The following is a 20,283-nucleotide window of genomic DNA, read 5'->3' on the forward strand; positions in this document are numbered from 1 at the left end:
TTTTGTCATAAATCACATGTTTATACATTATGAATCCAAAGTTACTGATTTATCATTACATTTTATGCATTTGCCTTTTAGAACGATAGGGAGTAAAAAGTGGATCTACAAACTCAAGACACAATGGTATTTTCATTTATATTTCCCCAAGTCAATTACTTTTTGAGATTTATTTATTCTTCAAGTGGCTTTGATCTGTTGTCTATTGTCCATTCCTTTCAACCTACAGAACTCTCTTTAGCATCTCCTGTAGGGCCAGTCTAGTGTTGACAAACTTCCTCAGTTTTTGTTTTCTGGAAATGTCTTAATCTCTCTCTAATGTATGAAGGATAGTTTTTCCAAGTAAAAAATTCTTAGTTGCTATTTTAGTCGTTGCTTTAAGCACTTTAAATATTTTGTCCTACTGCCTTCTTCTCTCCATAGGTTCCAATGTGAAATTGGCAATTACTCTTATTGAGGCTTTCTTGTATGGGACCCATTGCTTCTGTCTTGCAACTTTCAGAATTCTCTCTGACTTTGGCTTTCAAAAGTTTTGTGACAACATGTGGTGGTGTGGATCTATTTAGGTTTCTCCTGTCTGGAGTTCATAGAGTGTTTTGGATGTTTATTGATGACTCTTGTTAAGGTTGGGGAGTTTTCAGCCATTATTTTTTTGAATAGTCTCTCTTCCCCTTAGTCTTTTCCTTCTCTTTCTGGACCTCCTACAGTATGTATATTAGTATATTTGATGGTATCCCATAGATTCATCAGGCTCTGTTCACGTCAGATGTAGAATTTGCATCAGCCCTCAGCTTGGAGTTGGGTGCCATGCCTGGGCCCTTTCCTGGCTAAGGCCTACCTAAGATCGCTGCCATCAGAGCCCAACCCAGAGACTAAGGTATGGGAAGATGTAGTGCCCCCCTAGGACATAATACTCACCCCCACAGACTTGTGAGCACAGAGGAAAGCTGGAGAACACTCCCTAGGCCCCCGTCCAGGATCTCACCCTGGCACTTACACTTCTGCTCCAGCTCAGTTTCCGGGAGGACACACCCACACACCTAAACATTGACTTGCACCGTGGGCAGTTGACACTTGTGTTTGGCCTGTGAAAATGAGATCTCTGTGAATAGAAGATCTCCTTTACTGAGAATGGAAAAAGATGGAGCCTGAAAGGGAGAGGAAGATGAATATTTGGGCTGTTTCCTCTTTTGAGAGATAAGCAAATAGAAAAATCACAATTTCCTTAAGCCTTGCTTTAAAACAAAAACCCCCTGCCACCTAGTGGCACCGATTGGAGCCCTTAAAATTCATTCTTGGAATTTTTTTCACTTCATGATAAAGTGGCCAAAGTATTTAAAAATGTTCTCTATGACAACAATTTTAAGTTTCAGCATTATATGAACTGTGTAAAATCAGATTTGAAGCCATTCAATGATAATTCTAGAAGTAACATACCTATCTTTAAGTCAATTATGGGTACAATTTGGTAATAACAGTAAGACAGTGCACAAAATAAAAAATAAGAGAGAACCAAATTTCAGAGATTTGTAGTCCTTGAGAAATTACCAATAAATGGCAAGTTATGGAAAAGAGACTGTAAGGGTTACATGGAAAACTATAATGTTCATTACATCCCCTGTGTTCAGGCATATAAATGACATATAAATGTCATTCTAGTAAATTAACTAAATATAGGGTGCTGTGTTGTGTGAAGAAGATTCTCCATAGCATAGACTGGGCCTATCTTATTTTAGCCAGTGATTATTTTACTATCATGAAAAGCCAAGCTATAAATCTTATAGGGCAGTCAGTTTCAAAAACGAATCTTCCAATATTACCATTATAATAATATAAATAAAAACAAATTCAAAAGGATGAATAATGATTAGCGTAATAGATTCATATAAATTTCAGTAATGCTACGTAAATCACATTAGTTGATAATCCAGCACTTCTAATATTGATATTGCTTGTTTGAAAATTGAAGGAAATACTGAGTTCCCCAAAAGCAAGACTTTCAAATCAAGTAAGAATTTTTCCAAAGCCATTCACAGCTCTGCTATAAACCACGAATAGAAAATTCTAGGACATTAGTGAAAAAGTAAAGCACATATTTTACCTTGAATTATTGAAATATTAACATATTTAAAGAAATAGAATTTAATTTTTCAGTGAAATGAATACAGGAAACTACAAAATAATCACGTGCTAAGAAATAAGCCAAGAAATAAGGGTAGTTTTGGTAGTAGCTTGTGAAGAGAACACAAATTCCTCCAATCCCTATACAAAGTGAACTTATTGTTCCTTCCTTCAAGAGGTGAAGTCAATTTTGGTGACGTAATTACAGCTATTTCTAATAGAAGAGCCCATCAACTCTCACCACAAAAGAAAATCATGTTGATCATTGGGAAGGTGGTTTGTTGCAAGTGCACAAGCAAGGAAAAGGGATAATCTTCCCCAAACCAGTTCAAAGTGAAAATGGGAGCTAGGCTTTATATATGCAAGGGAGAGGGGTAGGGGAGAAGAAAAACAAGAAAAAAAAATATAACAAATGATGCCAAGAGGTAAGTGGGAAGGTTTGTTTAATGTTATGGGAATGAAGAACAAGGAGTAAACTATTAGCATTAGATTAATAGAAAGCTATCTCAGTTATGTCTGCGAAGACTCACAGCTGCTTAGGTGAAGACTTTTTTTTTTTATGTCTTTATTTATTTTTTAAATGTTATATTAAAAAAATTTGAGGTCTCCATATACCCCCACCCCCCTTACCCGACTCCTACCCCCATAACAACAACCTCCTCCATCATCATGAGACATTCATTGTACTTGGTGAATACATCTCTGAACACCGCTGCACATCATGGTAAATGGTTCACACCATAGCTCACACTCTCCCACAGTCCACCCAGTTGGCCATGGGGAGACATACAATGTCTGGTAACTGTCCCTGCAGCACCACCCAGGACAACTCCAACCCCCGAAAATGCGCCCGCATCACATCTCTTCCTCCCACTCCCTGCCCCCAGTAGCCACCATGGCCACTTTCTCCACACTAATGCCACATTTTTCTTTGATTACTAATCACAATATTTCATGAATAGAATATTAGTAAGTCCACTTTAATCCATAGTCTCTTCCTCCATCCTGTGGACCTTGGAATGTTTGTGTCCACTCCACATCTATATCAAGAGGAGGCTTAGATTCCACATGAATGCTGGATGCAATTCTCCTGCTTTCAGTTGTAGGCACTGTTGGCTGCCTCGTGTGGTGGCTGACCTTCTTTACTTCCATGTTAGGTGAGTGGGGTAAGTCCAATAAACCAGAGGGTAGGAGTTGAAAATCTGTTGAGGTTCAGGGCCTAGCTATCACATGGTCATTCCAGAGATTCAGTTCCCCTGGGTTTACACTAAACATCAGCACCAGCTACAGATCTGTTAAAAGTAAGAGGAGAGGCTTGTGGACAAAGATCACATCTGAGTCCAGCTCCATGACACAGAAAAACAAACTCCAAAGTATGTCCAACTGACAAGGCACAGAACTCCATCTGCCATGACCAAAGAAACTGTGGGTCTCTGTAGTCCTCAGAAGAACCAATACCTGGGGTTATATCTACTTTATCTGGGACTCTGCACAGGTGTGCCTAAGGGCAATCCTTCTGATAACCTCCTGTCTATTTTTGGAGACTCATAGCCATATAAACTCATTTGTCCTTTCCATTTCCCCCATTTATTCAGGTCAAAAAGCATTTTTAACTCCTGGTATTACATGTAGACTGAGATATTCTGCTGGTCCCAATTGACCCATTTTTTCAAGTTACATCATCAGCTGGTATTTGGTAGTAATCCCTCGGCATCAGGGAAGCTCATCCTTGGGAGTCATGTCCTACGCTGGGGGAAAACAACATATTTACATGCTGAGCTTGGCTTCGGGACTGGCCACATTTGAGCAACACGGAGGCTCTCAAGTGAAGAGGTTTTTAATAAGTCTATTTTCTAGCTATCAAATCTCCCTTTGTGTTTACATTCATTTTATTCTTAAGATGAATATTTTGTAAGCATTCCTCCTAGAGGAAAAATGGGCAGAGGTTTCATCTTCTGTAGTTACTTTTTGTTAATCTTGAGTGAAGAAAATTTCCACATCATTTTGGAGGATTCCCTAAACATTAACTCAGAAAGTCAATATAGACACCAACAAGACAAGCATATGGCAAGCAAAATAAAGGCAGTACTTAAGAAAGCTAGGGGATAGTGTCATATTTATCAGGTATGTAGGAGCACTTAATACTAATCAATTCATGAGTTTCTCTCTTTTTTTTTACAGATTAATTTCATGTTCATTTCTCCCCACGCCCTCTTTATTTGCATTTGCTGTGTCTGTTCATTGTATACTCATCTTCCTTTTTAGGAGGTACATGGAAACAGTAACTGGGTCCTCCCATGTGGTAGGCGGGAGCTCAATTACTTGAGCCACATCCTCTTCCCACAAGTTTCTCCTTGAGATGCATTTCATGTATTTAAGTTCCAGGTCTGCAATACCATACATATTCTCCTTCCATGGGAGCAAGCCACAATGCCAATTGTGTCTGTTTAGGTGTTACTCTGATAATTCTTGCTCCATTTAGGATATCCTTCACACAGTCAGCATACTGCAGCACTGTTGGTCCAGGAGTGACCAGTAAGGTAGGCACCAGTGTTCCACAAGCTTAGTGCCTAGTGCCCTCTGGCATTATGAAACAGAGCCAGGCTGGAGGCGACGTCAGGCCTTTGCCTACTGGCAGGGCTGTGGGAGTCCGAGGAAGTCATGGATTTCCATCTCCTTCCGGAGCTTGGCCAGGAGATGTGGCAGATACTTTTATTGTTGTAGGGGTCAGAGTGACCCATCTAGTCAATAACTCAAATGCACAGCACTGAGGACTGATTTAAATGCACAAGAGAGTTTGAAGACACTTAGGTCTAAACTTTTATACCCGTACTAAACATTTCATTCAACTTATATCATGATAAATGAACTTACCTATTTTTAGTACTTCACTTTTTACAAGATGGAACAACAAATATTTTGCAACAGTTTGAATTAAAAAGATCTTCTCAGGATTGGATTTTGAGAAAGCAAACTGTTAAAACTTTTTAGGTTTGAACATTACGTTTTTTTAAAGAATGAGACTTGTTTTTCTTAACCAAGAACACGATAAGTTTAAAGTACAAGAAGCTGTTTTGATAAAACTAACATTCTGCTTTGTATACTGGTTATTCAGGAGAATAACACCTCTTTATAAACTTTTACTAAAACAGATTAATGATTTAAGAAATATTGTCACTTTAACAGAGAGAATTAAATTTTTGTTATCCATCATTATACTATTTGTTATTAAGACTTTTCAAAACTTTAGAGATAGACCCATCAAATCTTACCCAAGTTTGATCTAAAAAATTCCTCTTCTGTGAACTTTCTGCACTTTCTGTCTTCATTCAGGTTTTGTTCCCCATTTCCCTCTTTCTTAACTACTAGTCATTTTATCTGAAGACAAAATTCTTTCTTTTTCTTAATAATAAAAAACACATTCTAGATACCTTACATACTTAAGTTACCAAAATGATTTTGGTAACTCTCTCCAAACAAGCCTCTAACAACATACAATGATCATAAAGATTAAACAGGGAACAGATATGTATCAATGGATAAAGCATCTGCCTATCACATTAGAGGTCAAGGGTCCAATCCCTTGGCCTACTGACCCATGTGGTGAGTTGACCCACATGCAGTGCTGATGGGTTCAAGGAGTGCCATGTCATGGAGGGGTGTCTCCTGTGTAGGGGAGCCCCATGTGCAAGGAGTGTACCCTGCAAGGACAGCTGCCCTGCACAAAAATATCACAGCCTGCCCAGGAGTGGTGCCGCACTCACGGAGAACCGACGCAGCAAGATGATGAAAGAGAAAGAGACACAGATTCCTGGTGCTGCTGACAAGAATGCAAGCAGACACAGAAGAACACACAGTGAATGTACACAGAGACTAGACACCTGACTTGGCAAGAAGGGGAGAGATATAAATAAAAAATGAGATAAAATCTTTAAAAAAATTAAACAAACTTCTCAGAATAATGAATCAGTTTAGTTATATGCAAACATAATTTCACTTCATTTTAAATACCTAGTAGCATGCAATATTGGAACATTGGTAGTTGAAAGGAGATAGCTCTCAGAAACATATGCTTTCTTTAGTTTACTATTTTATCAGTGCTTCAGAGTGATATGTTATGAAACTTACCAGGACACATTTCATGAAACAGCTCTCTGGACATAAGTTAGCAGGGGTGCTATTTGCTATCAGGGCTAAGCCATGATTTAATTTCAAGCTTACAAAAGCAGCTAACATTTTCTATATTTCACCTCTTTTTCTTTTATGCAGTTGTTTAAACCAAAATTTACCAATCTTTATGTCCACCAGTTTCATTAGTGTGGCTGTCCAGATCCAATTAGAATTAACATGGAAACAGAACAGAGAACATTAATATAGCAAAGTTTTTCCACTTCTCCAGCAGTGCAGTTCAACCAATTCCATTGGTAATTTCTTTTACAAAATAAATCCAATTGCAAGATAGTACTGAAATGTAAAGATTCATTTTTAGGTTACTTTTCACAATCGTCCAGTTTATACTCTGGGCAGGCCACATTGCAGTAGAAAATCATTTTCTTTCTGATGGGGTTCACTCTGTATTTAGACAAATTCTCTAATATACAACCCAGGGGAGACATAGCCAGCACATCCCGAGAGTATCCCATGGGTAGGCAAGCACAACAAAAGTCACAGAGAACATCAAGAACAGGAATGCCTCAGTCAACACGTTCCTCAACTGAAAATACCAAATTAGCAGGCGAAACCCAAAACTGATTTGTGAACTTCTAGGTATGAGCAGACTGACAAAGTGAAAGTAAGCACAGAACAGAACTGAAGAAAAAATTTCACACACTTGCCTAGGACAGGGAAAGACCCAGCTTCAAAATCACCTTCACACAAAGCTCCCAATGTCTGTTCACAGGACCAATCTCTCCTGGAGTCTCTAGCCTTTGTCCTCAGGGAAATCCCTGGGCAGATGCTAGGCATGGAGCTGAGAGATCCAGGAAAAACCCATGACCAAGGAGACATTGATCTGGGCTGCTCCAGGGCTACATCTCAGAGTAGTATGGCTCCTGGTTGGCTTGCCAAAATTTTCTTACCATAATCACAGCTATATCCAGTAGAAGGACTTGCCCAATCCGGTGCCACAAAGGAGAAGCACGTCTCTCAGTGAGAAGGTGATTTATTGTGAGTGCACAAGCAAGGAACTGGAGTAATATACCCCAAACCAGTTCAAAGTGAGAATGGGAGCTAGGGGTGTAATAGGCAAAGGAAAGGGATAGGGGAGAAGAAAAATAAGAAAGAAAAAACAAACAAACAAGGAATATGAGGGATATCTGGGAAGGATCCTGCCTTATTTAGTTGTATGGTTTTTTTTTTTATTATCCCCACACTTTGTGGCTTTTTTTGTGTGTGGTAAGTTTCCTCTGTTTCCATTCACTGTATGTTCTGTGCCTGTATTTCTTTACTGCCTCCCCCCTCCCCCGCGCTTGCGCCTTGCTTGCTATCAGCTCTCTCTCTACATTCGCTGCGGGCTCTTCTGTGTTCTCGCTTGTCACCCTTCTTTTTGTTGTGTCACCTTGCTGAGCCAGCTCTCTGTGGCATCCATGGGCCTGCGGCTCTCCACTGCACATGGACGAGACTGCCTTCACATGGAGTGCTCGGGATGGTAACCAAGGGCATCGAATACTGTAGATGGGAACTCATCAGATTGAGGCACAGCCACTTCCCCTCCTTATTTAGTTTTTGAACATCAAAAGAGGAAACAGACATGGCAAACATGAAATAAGGGGTGTGAAATGCTACATGAAGTACTGATGGCAAATCACAGAAAAGAGAGCCAAAATGACATGGTTTTACATAGGTGCTGATGAAACAACACAACAAAAAAGAGCAGCACCTGCTACAGCTAACCTGCAGGTATTTCCATAACTTGTGTTACATTACTCACTTCCTTCTTCAGGATAAAAGGGAACAATACCATATATTGCATTATCAAATCCAAAGGAAACTTAGGGAAAGAATGGCATATAAAGAAAAGGATTGAAACAGGTGTTAGTAAATTGCTATTTTTTCCTTCAAATAACTACAGGATAAAAGTAGAAGGTTGGAAGATGCTACTTTCTAATAGCTTGTTTCAGTGATTCACTTTAGAAATATGCCCCAACAAGGAATGAAACAGCAGACAATTCTGAATTGCACCTGAAATATATTGAGGGGGAATATTTGTACAATGTTTCATTTCAAGAAATAAGAAAATGACAGAGGGAAAATGAAATTAAATTAAACATTTTACCAGAAGGAAATAAAACGAAATACTGCTAGAATAGCTTCCTTACTTAATCATGACTAGAGCATCTGTTAGGCATGAAGCAGTGAATTCAGCACACATTAAATAATGTGATGTTAACTTAACTGTTTGGAAGTCTCCCTCATTTCCCAGTCATTCAAATTTCAAAATTAGTACTTTTTGGTAACCCGATTAAGGACTAGAACCATGCAACTCAGGTTCTGGGTCTAAGAATGTGTTCAGTAGCACAGTGTGCATCTTAGTAGTTCAAAACTTGCATTTGCATATCCTAAAATACACTAAAAGAATTTCGAGGCATAATTCTTTCTCCACCATTATCCACTTTTATAGCACCAGGCAAATATTCCCAGCACTTTCCAGATTTCCTCTCCCTCTCCTCACTCTTTTTCTTTTTTCCTGAGTTATATAGCTTGACCTAAGCACTGTTTAACAAAATGACTCCTCTTTTGAGCCTGCATCTAAGGAGAAAGCAAGGGAAGTTACAAGATTCTCTTTATAAGTTGGGCAGCAACTCTGTTCTAATTTTTGTTCTGTGACATTTCTTGTAACAATTTCAACAGCACAGAAGTGCCTAAAATCAAAATGTATTCTGTCCTCATGTTTAATTCCAATATCTGCTGTAAAATTTGTTAACAGATTGATGGGTAATTGTCATCAGTTTTTTCTTGTATTACAGAAAAAGACACAAACATATTTACATAAATGGAATCTACCTGTGTTCCATCATTGTAAATATACATACATGGTTGTTCTTGCAAGAGAGGGGAAGAGATTAAAAGAGGATCACAGACAAGCAAGAATAACTTGGTCATATGGCAAAATGAACTATAGGGGTATCTAATATTGCACTACAATTTTCACGTTGCTGTGATGTAATCACTCTCCATCTCCTTGAAACTTACAAAATCAAAAATCATGTGTGACTGTGTGTGCATTTGACAGGCCAGGAAAGTGGAAAAATCCAGGAAATGACAGCGATCCCTGTCTGCGCAGAAGGCATGGTAGAGGAAAGAACTTTCCTGTAATGCAGGGAGCGGGGGAAATAAAGGAAGAACTCAGTGATGACAGGCAATTGGAGGTGACCTTGGTCATAGGGTCACAATTCCCTGGAAATCCACAGAAATCTTGTGACTATCACTGGATGCTCCATAGGCCATAGAAAAGAGTTGAAGCCACATTTCTTCGTTTCTTAAAAGCAGGACGATCACAGGAAATACGTGTGTCTACCTGTACTAAAAATTTTTGCACTCAATATCTTAATAAAATCAACAAAACCAAATCTATGTTGATTATAATTTTCCGTTCTTTTCTTTATCCCTGAGAATTTCTGTACCTTGATCTCTCTCAGGAAGTTTGTGATAAAGATTACTTATTTTTTATCACTGTTGTAAGTATTAAAAGCAAGTTCTGATTTATAGGAGACTTCTAAAATTTTAAAATGTGATTTCAATTGCTTTGGGGAAAAAATTAACAAGGTGAGATTGCATGTTGCATCATTCAATTATTTTATTACCACAAACCACAGGGAAATTTGAGAGGACGTGTGGTGGAAGTGAGTGAAAAGGCAAAATCATGACCATGATAAATTATAAGCCTTTACATGGATGACGAGGCTTGTTTTGATAAAATATGGGTCGGTAAATAGTTATGGTATTTGTGATATGGAACTATTTTGATAGCTCTCCTGAGTGCACAATGAGAAAAGCATAGGGTGATCTCAATATATTGGTCAGAACCAATGATTTTCAAGCTATAATCCAAGAGTAGTAAGGGTTCCATGAATCATGGCCATGAAGAGGGCAGGCCTCTATTTTCATTTCATTTTTATTGCTCGCTTCTTGTATGAATGTATTTGAAGAAATTACTCAATATGTAAAAATAATTTTTATAATCCAGCCAGCAGCCTGCCAGTGATAATATTTTAATTTCAAATAACTAAGAACAATGGGCTACTAATTATATGTCTTAATCTGTTCTTCAGTATAGTGCCTTCTAAAACCAATGAAGTAACTATTTCAAACTATGTAATCATTTGAAAAGGATATTTTTCAATGGTTACTTCACATTTAAAGAGAATATTAATCTGCCAAAGCTCCTGAAAATAGCAAAGATCACATAAATAACACATTATTAAATAAGAGGAAACATGTATATCATCACAGAATTCATATCATTCTACTAAACAAAAAAAAAAATCCTGGAAATAAATGAGATGACATCTTCCATGGAATTTGGGGCTTCCTTGAGAACCAGGCTGGGAAGCAAGAAGAAAGTGGATTTATTAAAGGTGTGTTTTGTGTTTTTAGATCTTTTCCTGGGGGGAGAGGAGGCTGAGAGCATATCTTGAAGTCAAAGAAAAGGCTCACACAAATTGCTTTCAACTTTGACAGAAAGGAAACTATACGTGAATTTAGCTCGTGTTGCATCGTCAAGAGGACCAGTGGCTTGAGAGGCTAGACAGCACCCGTGTGACTCAAAGGGCTCAGCAATGCCCTGGTTCTCAAAACTACCGCAGGACTGACCTGCTCCATTGAAAAAACCTGACCACTGCAATTATTCCTTTGCAGTAAGAGAAATAGTTTTGTTTATTTTCCAGTTTGCAAAGAACCTTCCAAGACGCCAATTAATTTTTCACCAGAGAACACCGATGAGTAGGGAAGGCAGTTTCTGTTGCTAATCTATGGCTATTGGGGAGATGATGTAGCATGCCCATAGGAAAAAGAGAGAGTGAGCAGCAGAGGAGCCGAATTTAGACCAGATCAACCGACTGAACACACACGCACACGCATGTATGAGGGCGTGCACACACACTAACACACATGCACACACTATTTTATTCAACTACGAGGAAAAATTTTTTCCAAAAGGCCTCTGTTAAAGAAGGATATTTCCTGTGACGGGCAATACATTTAGAAATTTATTTACAGCTGAATGTGTTTATAAGATTAAGCACCTGTTGACCTACATGGAAAAACATAACTTCTGTGTCCTAATTTATGTCAACAGACAATTTCCACACTTTGACTAAATAATCTTATTGCACTAAGAGGCTCGACAGGATATAGTAAAGGTGCAATCTGGAGAATGGGAGGGTACTGGAAATTATCTAGAGCTGATCAGGGCACCCAAGATTTGCCTTTGTAGGGAGCCTGAGGATCCAGGTAGGACGTTTAAGGCCACGATGACTGGGACTCAAGAAGGTAGAGAACAGAAAGGAATGCCAAGTTCTAATTTCACTCATTTCACAATTTTATCCAGGGGTATTAATCAAAGAGGGGAAAACTTTTCCATTGGTTTCAATGAGCTCCATACTTGGATTTAAAATTTTAAGTCCATGGAAAGTGACATTCAGAGTCTCAGCTGGCAGAGCACGGACCAGAGGATGGGGGAGAGGCCCGGGGCGACGAGGCATGCAGACGGTGGCAGGCAGGTGCTGGGTTCTAAATGGCGGCCGCTCTGCCGGGCCTGGTTGTTGTGCTCTCATGTCGTACTGCCACCTGCAGTGGGGACTTCTGCAAAGGCCTGGCCTTCACGCTGTGCATCTTCTCCCACCCAGCCTGGCGGGTGCACATCCATCGCCCTTACCTCTGGCTTCCATGATGCTCACGTCCACCTGCAGTAGGACACATGCTACTGCAGAAGTCCAGGCGCTTGTTGGTGGTTGGCTCCGTCACCCACACAGGAAGAGCAACATTTGTGGGTTGGCATGCTGGTTGTCTAGAGGCTGTTTATATGCCTGAGTTCAGAAGCTCATCTGGGTGAATAAAATGTAAATTCGAGTGCATTCTGCTATAGGACTATGGTGACTAGTAAGAGAAGAAAATGTAGCATTGATGTGCAGAAAGTGGCCACCGTAGTAGCTGAGGGCAGGGAGAGGGAAGAAGAGATGTGATGTGGGGCATTTTCGGGACTTGGAGTTGTCCTAAGTGATATTGCAGGGACAGTTGCTGAACATTATATATCCTGCCACAACCCACTGAATGGACTGGGGGAGAGTGTAAACTACAACGTATTATCCATGTGAGGCAGCAGTGCTCCAAAATGTAGTCAACAAATGCAATGAATGAGACACCCTGAAGAAAGAAGTTGTTGATGTGGCAGGATTGGTGGGGCGGGGAGTGGGATATATGAGACCTTTTATATTTTTTAATGTAAAATTTTTTGTGATCTTTGTATCTTCCAAAAATACAATAAAAATGCTAAAATAAGAGAGGGAAAGACTTTGAGGCATTTGTTGAAGAAAAAAGGAATTTATGGATGACATTGATAGGCTGCAGTGTGAACCTGCAGAAGTGGTGGCAGAGATTGACAACCTAACTTCTGTAGAGGAGAGCAAAACGACTCAGAGGAAAAACAAATTGTTATGGGAAGAAAGAAATTCAATGCGGCTCCCAAAAAGGGAATTCATTTTCTAAAGGAACAATGACCTGCTGCAGCGTTCCCCAGAAGACGTAGCCCGGTTCCTTTGAAAAGAAAGCCTACAGAAGACCCTCATCTGGCACTCGGTGGGCAAAAGGGACGGATCTCCCTTTCAGGTTCTTCAGGCCTCCATGGAGCTCCACGCGTTTGCTGAGCTCGACCTGGTACCAGACTAAGGCAGATGTTGGGGAGCTGTTGACATCCAGGGGAGACTCAGAGCACTGATGGCAGGATGGAGGCCTTGGTGGCATGCTGCTCCCCGTGTCACCCCGAGGTCTTCCAGCCCACAGACACGTGCTCCACACTGTCCTTCACCTCATCCTGCTCAACACCAGCCTCCACAACCACATCGTGCGGGACAAGCCCACGGCCGAGCGCTCAGGCCCCAGGAGCAGGGCACCCACGAGGGCAGGGACCTGCCTGAGCAGGGGCTGCAGAATTTATATCAAAGTGTTCAACACGAACCGTTTACAGCCCAGAGGACAATGGCAATGCCCTGAGGCACATGTTCTTCCATCCTGAACCCGGGGGCTGGCTCCTGACGCCCGGGGGCGAGTGGAGCCCTGGAAGGGCTGCTGGTTCATCCTGTCCCTCTACCGCCCCTACTTCCTCAAACACACACCAGGTAAGGAGCCCAGGCAGGGCAACTCGCTGGAAACCCTCAGCATAAGAGAACTGCAAGACCTGCGTGAGCCCAACTGTTTCAGCTTCATACCCCGAGCCACAAAGGGCAAGTTATCCAAGCCTGGAAGACAGAAGCAGAGGACTCAGGACTCAGCAGCCACGTGGTGCTCCGCATCTCACCCAGGAGAAGGAGGAGTGGACGCAATCCAGCAATGCCAGAACCAGCAGGGACCCCATCTTTGACATGCTGGCGACGAGGAAACCGACGCTCGTCAATACGAAGTGTAGCTTTCCTGGCCTGAGCAGGTCAGCTTGGAGCCCCAAACTCCACAGCCACGAGCGGCCGTGTCCTCCCCTGACACGGGGACACACGTCCACAGGCAGCTTCTACCCCGAGGCTCAGCAGGAGGCAGGGGTGTCTGTGGGATGCCCGCAGATTTGCAGGGATGATTGTTGTGGGCTCGAGCTTCAAGAACCACACTGAGTGCTCTGAAGCCTTACATGGCCCGTTCGCTAGGACCATTCCCACATGTTCTCAACCTGCCGCCCAGCTCAGCACCCACAGCGTGTGACAGCAGAGAGCATCCCAGTTGCACCTGTGGCAGCCTACTGTCTCCCCCATCCACACAGCTGTGCAGCCGGGACTCGCTGTGTGGATGGAAGCTCGGCCATCTGATGCTTCTCTGGGCAGTGGTGGTGGCGGCCATCCTAGAAGCTGCTGTGTATATCAAAAAAGGATAGGAAAAGCTACCACTTTTTAATGAAGAAATTTTTCTCCAATATAGAGGACTATAGCTTCTTGTATTCTGAAATTATATTGGAATATACTTTCCAAAAGTAGGATTTTTAGAATGGCAGCTATAAATCAAACTCCTGCATGCATATTTATATACTGTGCACTGAAACAAGAAATGTGCAGCACCAAAAGGGAAGAGCTTGGGGGCCACATGCAGCTCAGCAGAGCTGGTCTGGCCCCAGGTCAGGGAGCCAGGTGGCCCCTTCTGGGCAACAGCCACTGTGGAGTGGCTCTGGGGCACTCCAGGTGGTGGCACCTGTGAGCTCTTCCAGGTGGAGATTTATCTGCCCCACTCATACTTTCTGAAAAGCAAAGCATTAAATATATATGGTTTCGGATGTGATTCTCTTAATACAGAGTTCAGGAAATGGAACCTTTTCCCTGGAGGCAGGCGTTCTACATGTCGGCCAGTCCAAAACCAGAGGCTCAAAGGGCCAGCCCTGTTGGGTTTCCTGGTCAGGTAAACAAATTTTGCAGAAAAGCCAGGAGTTCTGAACTGGAGAAAGACCCAACAACGGCACTCCAGAGAGGTGGAGGAGCAGATTTATTATTTGTGGGGCCAGAGGAGAGTCAGGCTCCACATTCTGAGCCCTGTTTGTTAGTTTCATAGGTTTATATGGGATTTCAGGAGGGATCAGCATAACTTTTCTCATTGGCTAACGTGTTGCTAGGTGGAATTTTGAGAGGAGGGTGATTCCAGAGTCAGAATGCAGCTGCAAGGTTGGGGACTGATTTACAGGAGCGGTGGGGGGAGTCACTCGACTGACATCTTTCTACTAGGCCATGTTTTCATAGACTGATTTACAGAATTGGGGCAGGAGTTATTCACTTGATATTCTCCTGCAAGTCCATGCCCTCACAGGCTGATCCACAGAAGTGGGGGCAGGAGTGACTTGTTTGGTATTTTAGAAAGGTTATACTTTTTATTTCTTAGCAGCTTAAGCTTAAGAATGGTTTTAAGGGAAGCGGACATGGCTCAATGGATAGGGCATCTGCTTACCACATGGGAGGTCCGAGTTTCAAACCCCAGGCCTCCTTGACCCGTGTGGAGTTGGCCACGCGCAGTGTTGATGCATTCAAGGAGTGCCCTTCCACGCAGGGGTGTCCCCTGCATAGGGAGCCGCAAGTGCAAGGAGTGCGCCCCGTAAGGAGAGCCACCCAGCGAGAAAGAAAGTGCAGCCTGCCCAGGAATTGTGCCGTATACACGGAGAGCTGACAGAACAAGATGAAGCAAAAAAAGAAATACAGATTTCCGGTGCCACTGATAAGGATAGAAGTAATCACAGAAGAACACACAATGAATGGACCCAGAGAGCAGAAAACAGGGGGTGAAGGGGAGAGAAATAAATTTTTTTAAAAAGAATGGTTTTATAATTCTAGTACAGCCTCTTTTCACTTGTACTAAACTGAACATTTTACACACTTGGTGTCTTCACCAGACCTGAACATCGTTTGGAGAAACAAACAAGCTCACCTAACTTTGATTCTGACATTTGGCTAATTATGAAATTTCTTAACAAATGAAAAACTCCACTCTGTTTTACTAAGTGACAAAGTGTTCAAATGTTTATAGTGAACTACAGAGGTAATCGCATATCAAAACACTTACAATGGATAAAATAATTATATATAAAAAGGAATCTTTAACAATTTAGCAGAAAAATAGATACAAATTTCTCCAACATGAGGGTAGGAAAAACTATTCAAATCGTAAACACAAGTGAACAAATCATAAAAGTAAAGTGATAGATTTGAACCTATAAAATTTACAGCCATAAACAGGAGGCCAACAACAAATTGGGGAAATAGTTTAAAATATAGTAGACACAAGGTTAATATTGTCGACATTTAAAGAACCTATGTGAATCAATAAGAAAAAGATGACCATAATACAAGAAGGGACAAATCATATAAATAGTCATCTAACCAAAGGGAAAGGCAATTGGCCAATAAAAAAGAAAAAAAAGGCTGGATCTCAAAAGGAATTTAAAAACTAAAATAAAGTTAGAGTTTTCTCCTACCAAATTGGTAACATCTATTTTTTAAAAATAATAATCTCTACTCTTGAAAGGGTGAGGGGAAATAGTTTCGTATACTTCTGTGGTCAAAAGGAACAGCCTCACCACCGAGGGCCATTTTGTACAGGGTTTTAAAAATCGAAATTCCCGTTAATTTCATTATTATGCTGGGAATTTACACGAAGCCTCTGAGTGTTGGCCCCCTTTCCCGTCTCTCCGTGTGCTCCCCCATGATCCTGCCTTGTGTGGTGGTTTCCTGACTTCCACATCCACACTTGCAGCCTAAACCACTCCCTAAGCTCCTGACTCTTCTATTCAGACTCAGCGTCTCCATGTGGGTGTCTAATAGGTGTTCCCAGCTAACATATCTGTGGTAGAGACTTAATGGTCACCAGTACTGTCTCTCCCTTTCCTGAACAATAGTATTCTTGCATGTTAGGAATACATAACCACATTTTCTGCAGCTTGATGTGTTCAGGGGATTAGGTTCTGGCGAATTGGATTGTATGACAGTGAAGGCTATTGCTGCTAAGAAGTGCTCCTAACAAAGGCGTCTGCACTTATTTTTATTATCCCCTCCCTTCTATTATTTCTTTTTTTCCCTTGGGGGTGTTCATTCGCTGTTCTTTTTTCGCGTGAGATGTCCTTGTTTCTCCTTAAGATGGATGGATCATTGATCTGCCGCCTTCCTTCTTTTCTGATATACACATTTAAGGTCTAAATTGCCCTCTATGTGCAGCTTTAGCTGCTATTAGCTACCACAAGCATTGAGGTATAACATTTTCATAATCATTCCGTTCAAAATTTATTCTAATTTCCACTGTGATTTCTTCTTTGTCCACAGTTTGTTTTGAAGTACTACCTTAATTTTAAGATATTTTGAAGTTTTCTGGTTACTCCTTTCTTTCTTGCCTAATTGCCCTCTGGTCAGAGAACATATATTGTATGATTTCATTACTTGGCAATTTGCTTTAGGTCTTAGCACATGGTTCATTTTTGTAAATGGTCCATGTACATTTTAAAGAATATATTGTACAGTGCTTAGGTACAGAGTACTTTTGCGTAAGCATTTTTATTGCATTGGTCAACTTCCTCTATCCCTACTGAATTTTTTATATGCTTGTTTTCTCAGTTACTAAGAGAGGTATGCTAATATTGCCATTGGGAATTTATCTGATTGTCTTTATAGTTCCATCATTTCTTGCTTTTGAAGGGGAAATTAATGAAATTTTTAAAAGTATAGATTAGTATATGTATAGCAATATGGTAGTTCCCCAAAAGCTTAAATGCAAAATTATCTTCTGACTCAGCAGTTCTAATCTCAGGTGTACATACCCAAAGATAGTGAATACAGGGTCTCAAACAGATGCTTGTACCCCCATGTCCTCAGCAACCTTATTCACAAGAGCCAAAAGTGCAAACAAGCCAAGCGTCCACCCATAGATGAATGGATAACAGAAGGTAGTACCTACATACAACAGAGTATTATTTGGCCTTCGAAAGGAATGCAATTCTGAGACATGTTGCAACATGGGCAAACCTTGAAAACAATAAACTCAGTGAAATAAGCAAGGCGAAGGACAATTATGGTACGATGTCAGTGATATGAAATTTCTACAAATAGCAAATTTGCAGAGTCAAACAGTAGATTGGAGGTTACCAGAGGATGGTGAGAGGGGGAAGGAGGAGATTTTGCTTGATGAGTATACACTGTTTATGAATAAAAACCAATAAACACAAAATGACAAAGAAAAGAATGGCAATATCGTAGAGTGTCAGACATTGGCACACAGGGCTGGGTGAGCAGTGCATGTTCCCTGCAGTGCCTTGCACTGGCTGTGATTCATTTCTTCACCTAATATTTAATGAGAGCCTCTATATGTCAAACATTATTCTAGGCATTGGGGCTATGACATTGAACAAATACAAAAAGCTCTGCTCACGGAGGTGACACTGTAGTGAGGGAAGACAGAGAAGTAATAAATCAGCAAGACCATCTGGAGTCAGAGGGTGAGCAGTATAGTGAGTTTGGGGTGGGAGGATAATTCTTTTCTAGAGAGAAAACCTAGATTTGGGGGAGTGTGAGCAGAGACTTCCAGGAAGAGAGGGAAAGAACCATGTGGGAGAAGAAAATGGCATATGCAAAGGTCCTGAGGAAGCATGAATTTTGTGGATAGCAGAGTGTAGTGGGGCGAGGAGGCTGGTGAGTGCCAAGTGGCCGGTTATGGGAAGAGGGGAGCTCCAGCCAGGAAAAGCAAGCATCTATGAGCTGGACTCAGGAGCTTCCTTTGTGCCAGGCCCTCACTGAGTGCTCTATGTCTATCCATTCCTCGCTTTGTCTCTGGAATTTGCAACACTTGAGCTGGCTGTCAACAGCTTCTACTAACACCTGAGGCTTTCGGCATAAAGGACAGGGCAGAGCCCTGGGTGGTGGGCTGGCAGGGCCTTGAACAAGCTCTTCCAACAAGATGCTCTGTGAACCGAGTGCTCTAGCTGCTGGGCCTCAGTTTCCCCACCTGGTCCATGAGGCCCTTTTAGCTCTGAGCTTCTGAATCTGTTTCCGCTAGTTGCTACTTCCCTTTGTGTTCATCTGAACAAACTCCATGTCCAGAGATTCCTCACTTAGACTTACAGCTGAGTGGCAGGGCACTGAGCTGAGTCAGAGGGTGAGGTTTCATTATCCCCCTGCCAGGAACCACGGAGACCCCGAACAAGTCTCCTAAACTCCCAGAGCTTCGGGTTCATCTTCTGCAGATGCCCTAAGCCTTCTGGACTCAGGGTTTCTGATGTGGTGATACCATCCTGGCAGGAAGTGGGGTGCAGGGCAGTGAGCGTGGCCTGCTCCTTGCACCCTGCTTTCTGGTCTGTTCTGTTAGGAGGCAGCTGACATCGGTTTAAAGCTGCTACTTACATAGAAAAGTCTGACCATTTGAGAACTCTGTGACAGGGCAGAGCAGGGCAGGGCAGGACAGACGGCAGGTGTCTAGAGCAGGACAGGGCTGACCCACTCACGCTCCTTTCACCCTCCTTAGCCCCACCCATTCCCACAGGGGAGCAGGGGTGACAAGTGATGACAGCCGGGTGTCCGCGGGGCACTGGCCTGCCTCTCCTGCCCCACATTCTGGCGCTCGCTCTCAGCACCTCTCCCGAGGGGTCTCTCCCCACTGCCCCATTGCTCCTTAAGTCTAGCTCCAGTCAGGACACAGGCCTGCCCTGCGACTTGATGGATGTGTGGGTTGCTGTCAGTATCCCCATTTTGCAGATGGGGATCTGAGTCCCTGGGAGGTTCTGTTTTTCAATTGCAAGCTTTAGCCCTTGGTGCGATAGTCAGGAATAACCCCCACGTCTCCTGATCTACAATCAGCTCTTCTTTCTCCCCCATCAGGGTTCATGCCGTCCTTCCTCCCTAAACTCCCCACGCACTTTGAAGGTGCCCTGCTGCCCTGTTCTTGGCGGCCCTCCAGAGCGATTTCCCCTGTTCCTTCGAGTCCTCAGTAGTTGAGAATGTACATTCTGATCCCTGCCCAGGGGATGCACTGCAGGATGTGACACTGGCAACTGGGGGATTGGGGCCTCCCTTTGCCCATCCTGATCCCGCCTCTAGCCCACTGTTATCTAACAAGACTTTTGGTTCCCGCAGTTCTCAAAAGCCGTGATGATTACAGTGCCCCATTAGGCCCTAGGGGCAGGTTCTGTCTCAAAGCTGCGGTCTGTAAGGGGACATGCCAAAGGCAATGACACTGACAGAGAGAAGGCGTGACACACAGGGACAGAAATAAGTCTAACAAAGATAGGGGGAGACAGAAAGTATGACAGGATGAACTTCACAGACAATGACGCAGAGAGGGAGTGTGACAGTGTGTGAGACTGTGACCAGGAATGCTTCTGAACAAAGAGTGTGATTGAGAAAGTTAGAGACGGAGGGTGACAGAGAGTTTGATGCAGAGAGAGTGACAGAGACACGCTGGCATAGTGCGACAAAAATATGGTGTAACAGAGATAAGGTGTGAGAGAGT

At 42.3% G+C, this 20,283-nt stretch overlaps 1 pseudogene; it reads left to right on the top strand.

Annotated features, from left to right (window-relative positions):
- Positions 1 to 11,854: 11,854 nt before the first annotated feature.
- LOC101428172 (cytohesin-3-like) overlaps positions 11,855 to 20,283 on the top strand; it is a 152,094-nt pseudogene continuing 143,665 nt past the window's right edge.

Source organism: Dasypus novemcinctus, unplaced genomic scaffold (genome assembly GCF_030445035.2).
Source record: "Dasypus novemcinctus isolate mDasNov1 unplaced genomic scaffold, mDasNov1.1.hap2 scaffold_207, whole genome shotgun sequence".
NCBI lineage: Eukaryota > Metazoa > Chordata > Mammalia > Cingulata > Dasypodidae > Dasypus > Dasypus novemcinctus.